Source organism: Halichoerus grypus, chromosome 2 (assembly GCF_964656455.1).
Source record: "Halichoerus grypus chromosome 2, mHalGry1.hap1.1, whole genome shotgun sequence".
In the NCBI taxonomy this organism is placed as follows: domain Eukaryota; kingdom Metazoa; phylum Chordata; class Mammalia; order Carnivora; family Phocidae; genus Halichoerus; species Halichoerus grypus.
In genome coordinates, this window is record NC_135713.1 from 103,675,533 (window position 1) to 103,685,767 (window position 10,235).

The 10,235-nt window shown below is 42.6% G+C and overlaps 1 pseudogene; it reads right to left on the reverse strand.

Annotated features, from left to right (window-relative positions):
- Positions 1-841: 841 nt before the first annotated feature.
- LOC118551637 (FUN14 domain-containing protein 1 pseudogene) lies at positions 842-9,390 on the reverse strand (annotated as a pseudogene).
- Positions 9,391-10,235: the final 845 nt, after the last annotated feature.

The window sequence follows — 10,235 nt, forward strand, 5'->3', positions numbered from 1 at the left end:
GGATATAGCTCTGGAGTCTACCCTCTCTGGAGGGAATGGATAAGATAATGGGTAAGTCTGAGAACAAAGACAGTAAAACTCCTGTGCAGTTGTGTTTAAGTGTTGTTCTGCTATTCTGAGGTACGAGCCATATCCCAGCACTTGCTTCAGAAAATCCAGGTTGGGGCGCCTGGGTGGATCAGTCAGTTAAGCGGCTGCCTTTGGTTTAGGTCATGATCCCAGGGTCCTGGGATCGAGCCCCACATTGGGCTCCCTGCCCAGCGGGGGAGTCTGCTTCTCCCTGTGACCCTCCCCCCTCTTGTGCTCTCTCTCTCTCTCTCTCTCACTTTCTCTCAAATAAATGAATAAAATCTTAAAAAAAAAAAAAAAAAGAAAATCCTGGTCAATGTATATGGTTTGCATTTAAAACACACACACACACACACACACACACACACACACACACACACACACACACACCCAACCTAACCATTACAGTATCAACTCCAGGTGGTTCCTTTCTTTTCTTTCTTTCTTTTTTTTCTGGTGTTAAGTCTGTTTAATATCTTTAATAATTCTATCACTTCTAAGTCCTTCCACAAAGGGCATTACAGTTCTTCAGTGTATTGCAAACATATCTTTAAAAAAAGAGCCAACCTTAATGTTGAAGCTCTAATACAAAATTTTAATTACTGGCAGCAATATACTATAAAGCGAAATGAAGAACATCTTATTTAAATAAAACAAAACAAATATAATACTTCACTGGGGAATATATCCAGCACATTTTTTTCTTTATATATCTACATCCAATGGTAGTAGTTTATGGGCTAATTTAAAAACAAATGCAAATTTTAAAAAATAATGAAAGCCATGTTTTTCTCAGGAATAGTATTGTATACATGCCATATAGCTTGTTTTTACAGCAGATACTAGTTTGCCAAACTTCAATGGCAAAACACTAAGCTGTGAGTTTTGTATTGTCCCCCTGGCTGTTTCTTGCTGCCCTGGAGAATCCGGTGGTGAGTAATGTTGAGAAACCAGCTTGTTGACACCATTTCTCTTCTTACAGGCAACTCCACTGTGACACAATATTCATACCCTTAAGATGCAAGGCCTCCCACAAATCCACTGGATATCACAATGTTCTGTTTGATAGATTCTGTTGCTTCTTCACTTGTATTGTTGATTTCAGGTGCTGCCTTATTTGCTCCTTTCTTAATCTTTTTTGCCTTGTTTACATCTTTTTCAGCGCTCTTCCAGTCAATCTGCACATAGCCACTGTGACTGGCAATCTGAAGAAGAAGAAAGCCACCACCTACTGCAGTTTCCAGCTTTCTGGAGCAAAACTCCTGCACACCAGCCAGTCACTCCACCCATTGCAATCTGGGTGGCACTGAGTTATTTTTCTACCATAGGTCTGGAACTGTGGCCAAACATTCGATGCTACTAATGGTGTCTCCTTGCACACTCAGTTAAATCCAACACTTTGTAAGACTCATCATTGCTTTCATACTCCTGGGGAGGGGAGTTCCGGGTTCCCGGTTGCCATGATACCGCTGGCCCAGGTGGTTCCTTTCACATGTAATGGAAAACATCACTCTCCCCTCTGCCCCTCCCTCACAGAGGCTGTGAGGAGTGTGGTCCTTGTCTACGCATTTAACGGAGAAGGGTCTCACAAGGGGAAATGCTAACACTTTCACTGGGTCTTTGTGTAACCAAGTAAGCCGCCAAATAAAAGCTCACATCCTCTTTCTAAAAAGACATGACAGCAAATTGTAGTGCATGATTCCTGATTGGATCCTGAATTTAAAAAAGAAAGAATTGTCAAAGATATTTTGGGATAACTGAAGACAGTCCAATAGGGATTGAATATTGATTAGATCCTTGCTATTCAGAATGTGGGCCACTGACCACACCAGCAGCATTACCTGGGAGCTTATAAGAAATGCAGCTTCAGTCCCCACCCTAGGTGGTTTACAGGCACATTAAATGTTGAGAAGCATGTGTGTGAGAATGCGTGCACATTCTAAGTAGAAAAATTTGGAGGTATGTCTGTAACCTAGACTGAAGGCGACGCTTTCAAGGGAACTGGGCCCTAGATTCCTACAAAGCATCGTGGATTGTCCTGCTGGAGCCGTTAGAGTCTTCCAGGTGGGATAGACCAGGCGTGGAGGTGTCTTCTACACCGAGGAGTGATGGAATTAGACCAACCCCACAAGAAGAAACTCCGGAGTCCCAAAGGTGCCTGGGGATTCATTGCACTCTGCGACAAGAAGTCAACAAGGTTAGCAATTTGGGTGTGTCCCCTTAACTTGGTGGGGATTTTTTTTCCCTTTGTTGGATGACACAGCTTAAAATTCCTTCCTTCGTGTGTTGTAATTCCCTCTGGTTTTCCCCAACCCTTTATTGTGGTTGGACAACACCCCTACAACTTTGTGTGTTGGTGACAGGGGAGAAGTGAGACCTGCCCTGTGGTCACAGCCCTCCGGGGAGGCCTTGGCAAGGGTAGCAGCATCACTGGCAGGGGGCAGAGGTCACCGGGTTCCAGGCTGCATTTTTCAGAAGGGGAGGTGAGCACTCCTCGGTCTCATTTAAGTGTCTCTGTGTCCTCTCAGGTCTGAGCCTTGTATTCAGGATTACTAACTCTGAGAACTTCTCTCTGATTGCCAAATCACAGAAGGGGAAGTGGGGAGGATGAGCCTCTCCCAAGCCCCATATTTCTATAGCTATAAAGGATTTGATTCATGCTGGGGCATTTATTTCAAACAAAGACTAGCACAAACTGAAAAGAACTGAGAAATTACATCCTCCCATTCCTGTTTCCAAATTCTGTTCAGGTTTGAAACTTATTTGAGCAATTTTCATTTTGAAACATGAAAAGGTGGAAGAATCCAGCCTCTTTCTGTTAACAGTAGACAAAGATAAGCATCTCTCCACAAAGGTACGAGATTATGTTACCCTTCTGGAATCCTGGTAGCCAATTCAAGTTGTTTTTGAAGCACAATGCTACCCATGAGGCCTAAACCAAAAGAACCAGACATTCCAGATTGACTCAAATAATTCCATTTTTTAAATGTAATGTTCTGGCACCTCTGTGATTTCCATATTTGTTCCAGTTTTCATCACACCCTGTGATATTGAATGGCAAGATCAGGAACAGAATGCTTCTTTGAATAACTCAGCTGCCTTCCTACCTTGTGGCTATCAGGTATAGGACACAGTTTGTCAGGAATTAAAGGAAAACACAATTACCATTCAAGAATTTAATTCTCTTTCAACACATATAAAGAGGGGAAAAATTGTTTTGTGGTTTATTGTGGGGAGGGGAAATCTTCTAAAAAAAAAAAAAAACGACAAAACAGAACCAAAGGAAGGAAATTCTCAATGGAAACTATGGATCTTTGATGAACTTTTTATTTCTGCATGATTTGAGATTTATTAAGAGCCAAACTAAAACCTATTTTGTTTTTCACTGTGTCTTACAAGTAAGGGGAAAAAAAATGACAGTAACTATTGAGCCATATCACTCTCAAATACATAGTAACTTGGCTTTGCATGCAAGTCGCAATGCTTCTAGAAACCCCATGATAGGAAAGGTAAATCCTTTTCATTTTCTTTGGAACTATTTGGTAACATTCGCAGCTCAGAGCTGGGATGTCCATCCTATAGTTTATGTAGCTTCGCTGTGTTGTCTCTGACTCTGCAGAAGAAGAGTTTACAACTGAACTGGAAAACAGCTCTCCTGTGCTCCATTTAGTCTATGTGGGCCAGACTTTATCAGTTTTTGGTACTCTGTGTGATAATGACCGCTTGCCAAACACGCTTGTCTGAATTATTCCATAAAACATGCTTGATAAATGGACTTATCAAGACCACTAGGTCCTGAAGAACTTAAATTAGTCCCAGATGACTCTCTTTTCAGTTAAAAGATACATTTAAATAAAATGTGAATGTAAACATATTTTCACCCCAGAGTTCTATTTTGACCACTGAAGCACATTCTGGCACAAAGCACTGTATCTATTTTTGACATTTGTGAGTTTTGCATTTGTTGGAAACAAACAGGATCTCAGGTGGCTGTATCTATTTTTTATATTTATGACTCTTTTGTATTTGCTGGAAACAAGTTCTCAATTTTCTATTTGCAAAATGAAATCATAACAGATGCTTCATAAGGATCTGAGGATGAGTAAATAAGCTAGTAGACATAAGGCGTTTATCACAATGCTGGGTACATAGTGACTGCTTAGTAAATGTTGCAACTTAATTCCTTTAGCTTGTGGTAGACGTACACACACAAAGGTGATTTAAATATATTCATTTCTATTGGTTTTCAAATTAATGTATTCATCTCTCATTGTAAAGTAATGGATTTTGGCGCGCCTGGGTGGCTCAGTTGGTTAAGTGTCTGCCTTCGTGCCTTCAGCTCAGGTCACCATCTCGGGGTCCTGGGATCGAGCCCCACCTCAGGCTCCCTGCTCAGCGGGGAGTCTGCTTCTCCCTCTCCTTCTGCACCCCGCCCTCCCCCCCACTCGTGCTCTCTCTCAAATAAATAAATAAATAAATACTAAAAAAAATAATGGGTTTTAACAGAAATTCAGAGCTAATTTTTTTGTGCATTTGGTAAGTTTTAAAAATTTAAGGCTCTTACTGATCTGCTTATAAAGCCCTCTGCTCTTCCAGTGCAACTTTGCCACTTTTTTCATGCTCCCAACTCACCATTTGGGCAAAACCATGCTGGTGCACAGTTTCTTTGCCAGTTCTATAATTGACATGTAACACTGTGTAAATTTAAGGTGTATTATCATGTATTGAATCATACCTTTATACATTGTAAAATGATTCCCATCATAGGATTAGGTACCACCTCCATCACATCACGTAATTACCATTTTTGTGTTTTTTTGTGGTGAGGACATTCAAGATTTACTCTCTTAGGAACTTTCAAGTATATAATACAGTATTATTAACTGTAATCACCATGCTATCTATTAGATCCCCAGAACGTATTCATTTTCTAATGAATCTGAAACCCGGAAGTTTGTACTCTTTGACCAATATCTCCCTATTTCCTACTTCCCATGCCCAGCTCCTGGTAACCACCATTCTACTCTGTTTCTGTGAGTTCTGCTTTTTAATTTTTTTAGCTTTTTATTTTTTATTTTTTTAAGTAAGCTCTATGTAACCCCAACACTGGGTTTGAACTCATGACTCTGAGATCAAGAGTCAGAAGTTCTACCTACTGAGCCAGCCAGGCGCCCCAAGTTCAACTTTTTTAGATTCCATATATAAGTGAGATCGTATGGTATTTGTCTTTCTCTGACTTACTTCACTTAGCATAATGTCTTCAAAGTCCATCCACATTGTCAAAAACAGTAGGATGTCCTTCTTTATTGTGGCTGAATAATATTTCACCATATATATGAATAATATTTATTCATAAAAATATATATGAATAATATTTCTCTATATATTATCTTTGTTATCAATTAATCCATTGATGGGCATTTAGGTTGTTTCCAGTACCATGGCTATTGACTCCACAGTTTCTTGTATTGTTTTTTCCTTGTCTAGAAAACTTCTTCCCCAATTTCCTTTATTATGATTCTGCTTTTCCTTTAAGTCCTGGTTCACACATTTTTTTCCCTCTTACAAAGTCATTTCTGATTCCCTTAGTCCAAAAGTAATATCTCCTTTATAGTCATTCTAATGACATTGAAATTTTTTTAAATAAAAATTTAAATTTAGAATAGGATTAGATTTACAGAAAAGTTGCAAAGATTGTCTGGAGGATTCCTATATACCCCTTAGCTCATGTCCCCTAATGTTCACATCTTACATTACTCTGGTACATTTGCCAAAATGAATAATCCAGCATTGGTACATGGACTGAACCCTTTTAACTTATATTGTAGCTGACTCTTAACTGTAAGCTTCTTGAAGCCACATACTGTGGCCACTAAGTCATTTCTATAATCTGTATAAATTCAGTGCTTACCATTGTGTACTGAGTAGGCACTAAAACATTATTTGTTGAATGAATAATTGCTTTCATTGCCTGAACTACCTATTTCAACAAAACCCGTCAGTTTGTTTGTTTAAGTTGACTTTATATTGAAGTAGAATATACATGCAGAAAAATGTGATCATAAATATAGAGCTCAATGAATTTTCACAAAACAGACACACTCATGTAACTATCACTGAGATCTTCAAATAGAACATTTCCTGCATATTTTCTTTCCCCGGAAGCCCCCCAGTATACCCCTTCCAGCCTTCCATTTTGACTTCTTCCATTGCCCTCAGTTTTATTTTAACAATGGGACACAGTGTCATGGTTCATGATTATAATGCAACTCTCTTTTGTATTGTTATCATATCCATGCAAAGTGGCTTGAATCTATCTATTAAAAAATTCACTGCTTGATTAAAGGAAGTACAATGAAGCAGATTTTCCAACCGCCAAACAATGTCCATTGTCTTTGTAGTTTATATAGTTTCTTCATCAAGGCCCAGCTTATAGTTGGGTGTACCCACTTTGGGCTGAAGGACAATTCCAGTCTGAAAACATCAGTCAGGCCACTGTAGGAAGTAGGATATAAACCATTTTGGTTTCTGTTCCCTTAGAAACACATGGAACAAAATAAAGTTTGCCAAATGGAAATATACAAAACCACTGGGGAAATAAATGTTATTTTTAAGCTTCTAAGAGGCTATCACAAATAACTGGGAGGAGAGTGGAAAGAATTCAAAAAGCAGGTGACCTTTTAACAGCAGAACACAGCAGGGTTAGCAAGTGCCTGGAGAATGTTGTGACTTGGAGAAAGAGATGCTGAGAGACCAGCCCGGGTGGGACTGACCTCAGTGGACATGATGAGACTGGAGCTGGCTTTTCCCCATCCTACGAGAGCTGGATAGCAAAAAGAAAACCATACTCCAGAAATGGGAACTGTGAGAATCCCTGGGTACTAAAAAAAGGAGCAGATTTGGAGATCTGGGAGCTGGTCGGTTTGTTGTTGGCAGCCAGGTCTGGAGTATCACCCTCAGAAGACTGGCTTTCTTCTACTCCTAGAGCAAATATCACCCTGCGGAGATGTGACCTGTCCCCTAAGTGGAGACCACAGAGGCGGGGCAAGTGGGTTAGAAGGAGGAGGATGGCTGCACTGTCAGTAGAGAAAGCTGCTCTGCAAAGGGGACAGGGAGAAGGGCAGGCATCTCTTCTGGATCCAGAGGGAAAAGAAAGCCACCATGGCCTGTCTCTGTCCTTCTGAAGTTACATCACTGCTTCACTGCTAGTTCTCAGATGGGTCAAGAATTGACAGCTACTTTGCAAAGTATATGCCTGTTACACAAATGGCCTGCTTTGGGTGTGCATTTAAAACAAGACAGAAGACGTTGCCAGTTGGTCAGTCTAGCTTTCCACACAGATAGCATTGAGACAACTGGCTCGACTAGAGACAGTTTGTGCCACATTTTCTCTCATAAAGGGAAAGCCTCCACAGACCAAGCAAAGAGAGAGATGCAGAGGGAGATGCCAAGAGCTGGCTGTTCCTGCTTATCCCTTGGGTTACAGACAATCACAATTCTAAGCACACCAGGGACCTATCGTGTTTTGGTATTCACATAACTACTAGCCTTGCATGCCCTTTACTAAGCAGACTAACAAACAACAGTATGTGTAAGATCTTCTGGAAAAAAAGGCGCTGGAGCTTGAACGTATTCTCTAACCACCAGCCTTTCTCCCACCATCTCTATCTACTACCACAACTTTCAGTCAAGGTGACCTGCAGGAGATTAATAGAAGTAGGTAGATGCAGGAGCTCATAGAAAAGTATCGGAGAGCTCATTGGCTCCATTTATCCTAGGTTATCTGGAATCTTACAAAAACATACCAATCTGTCTTTACAGAGGGGCAGATCACAGCAAGGCAGAAAATACATTAAGTGGTGTTACTCTTCCTTCACTTAGACCAGTTCTTTCTCTGAATTTCTGATTTTTTTTTAATGAGAGAAAGAAGAGTTTTCCCAAATACTACATTGGAGCTTGTGACTAACAGAATTAAAACTGAATGTTCAACATCAGTGTTCTAAAAATCATAAGCCACTTATCTTCATGGAGAGTTTTTCTTTTTAAAAAAAATCTTATTTATTTGACAGAGAGGGAGAGATAGAGGACAAGCAGGGGGAGCTGCAGGCAGAGGGATATACAGGCTCCCCACTGAGCAGGGAGCCCAATGCAGGGCTCGATCCCAGGACCCCGGGATCATGACCTGAGCCGAAGGCAGATGCTTAACTGACTGAGCCCCCCGGGTGCCTGAGAGTTTTTCTTTTAAGTGCCTGGTTACTGTTTTTCCTTGATCTCTCTTTCTCACCCTAGTAAGAGATGCATCCTCCTCTGCTACTAACCTCCACCTCCATTGCAAAGCCTGTGACGTCCCACTTCACAGGCACAAAAGCTCATCCTACTGCTCTGCCCCATCAGCCCTCTATCCTAACTCTCTACCATCAGTCTTATGGAAAGGAGCAGAAGTTTCCAAGTTTCTGTCACTCCTGAACATAACACTGGTTGAAATTCTCAAGTAGGGCTTGTATGCTCCACCAACCAACAACCCCCAAACCCCCAAGGTGCAGAGATGGTCTACCCACTACCATATATCAGTAAAAATTAGAGACGTACTAGATGCCTATAAACTGAAATTATATTTAAGTAACTGATGGTACATCCACTAAGGGAACTCTTTATGAGCTTTTAAAGCAATGTTTGCTAAAAGTACATAACATGTTTCTGCCACAATATTAAATTTAAAAAGGTAGGATACAAAATAATGTATAACATGACTGCAGCTGAGCAATGCTTAAAACCTAAAAATATGTTGAAAAAAAAGACTGGACACAAATGCTTCAGAATTAACAGACCGAGCCCTGAGAATGAGGCTTTGGGTGATTCCTTTTCTCTTTGTAACTTTCCACCTTTTAATTGAGGATGTCCTCCTTTTATAATTATGAAAAAGAAAACCTTGAGCTTTTGCATTTAACCAGTGAGCAAAAGCACTGACAGGGGCGCCATGGCCGGGCACCCGGCGCTCCAGGGACCACGGGGCGGATTTGGCGGTAGCTGCCTGGGTCGGGCGGGGTCCCTGGGACAGCCTCCGGGACACAGGATCCTGCTCCGGCAGGAGCTTTGAGAGAGGAACCCGATTTATCTCTGAGCACATGACGTCACCCTGAGAAAGGCAGAAAGTGCTGATTAATTACGAACTCAGAACTAATCCCTGGAAAGCACTCTGATCGAGGTGACACAAGAGGGTGCCCCAAGCGCGACTGCGAGCTGCGGCGCCGTCACGGGGGCGCAATCCGGGCCGCCACGCCGCGCCGCCGCCCGGATCGCTGTGCGGCGCAGATGGCGCATGCGCAGCCCGCAGGCCGGCCCCTCAGCCGCAGGCGCGCCACCTGCTCGGCGTCGCCAGCCTCCCGCCCGCCGGGGCCGGTTCTCTTCGGCCTGCGACTCTGTATACTGCTTGCTTAGTGGTCGCGAACCGACTAGCACGCTCTTAAAGTCTCCTGTCACCGTGGTGGGAAGACGTTGGCCGAGAGCTCACTTTTCCTTGGAGAAAGTTCTCACACAGTGTGAGAAAATTTGTATAAAAGGTTGTCTGTGCTCTTGAGGAGGAGAGAGTGATCAAAGGACTCCGGGAGACTGAGATGTCAGTAGAGGTACCTGGCGGTGAAATATATTCCTGTTAGGAATGGCCTTGTAGGGGCGCCTGGGTGGCTCAGTCGTTAAGCGTCTGCCTTCGGCTCAGGTCATGATCCCAGGTCCTGGGATCGAGCCCCGCATCGGGCTCCCTGCTAGGCGGGAAGCCTGCTTCTCCCTCTCCCACTCCCCCTGCTTGTGTTCCCTCTCTCGCTGTGTCTGTTTCTGTCAAATAAATAAATAAAAAAATCTAAAAAAAAAAAAAAAAAAAGGAATGGCCTTGTAAAATGTTCTGAAAAGAATCCTGGGTGAGGCTAGGCAAAAGCAGGAGGAAGACTTGAAGCGTTTCAAGTGGGAAGCTCCTGGGCTCTGCTCGGAAGGAAATGCTGAGAGGAGTGCGCAGGAGCAGATGGGGTGTGGGGCGCCTCCATCTTGCCCTCGCAGCGTTGCCACTTAGAGCGGATGCTCACGCAAACTTGGCCTTGTGGCCAGTCTTGAAGGAGCCCCTTCTGGCGCCCTGCAGCGCGGTGCCCCAGCTCCCCAGCCTGCACTTGTAGTCT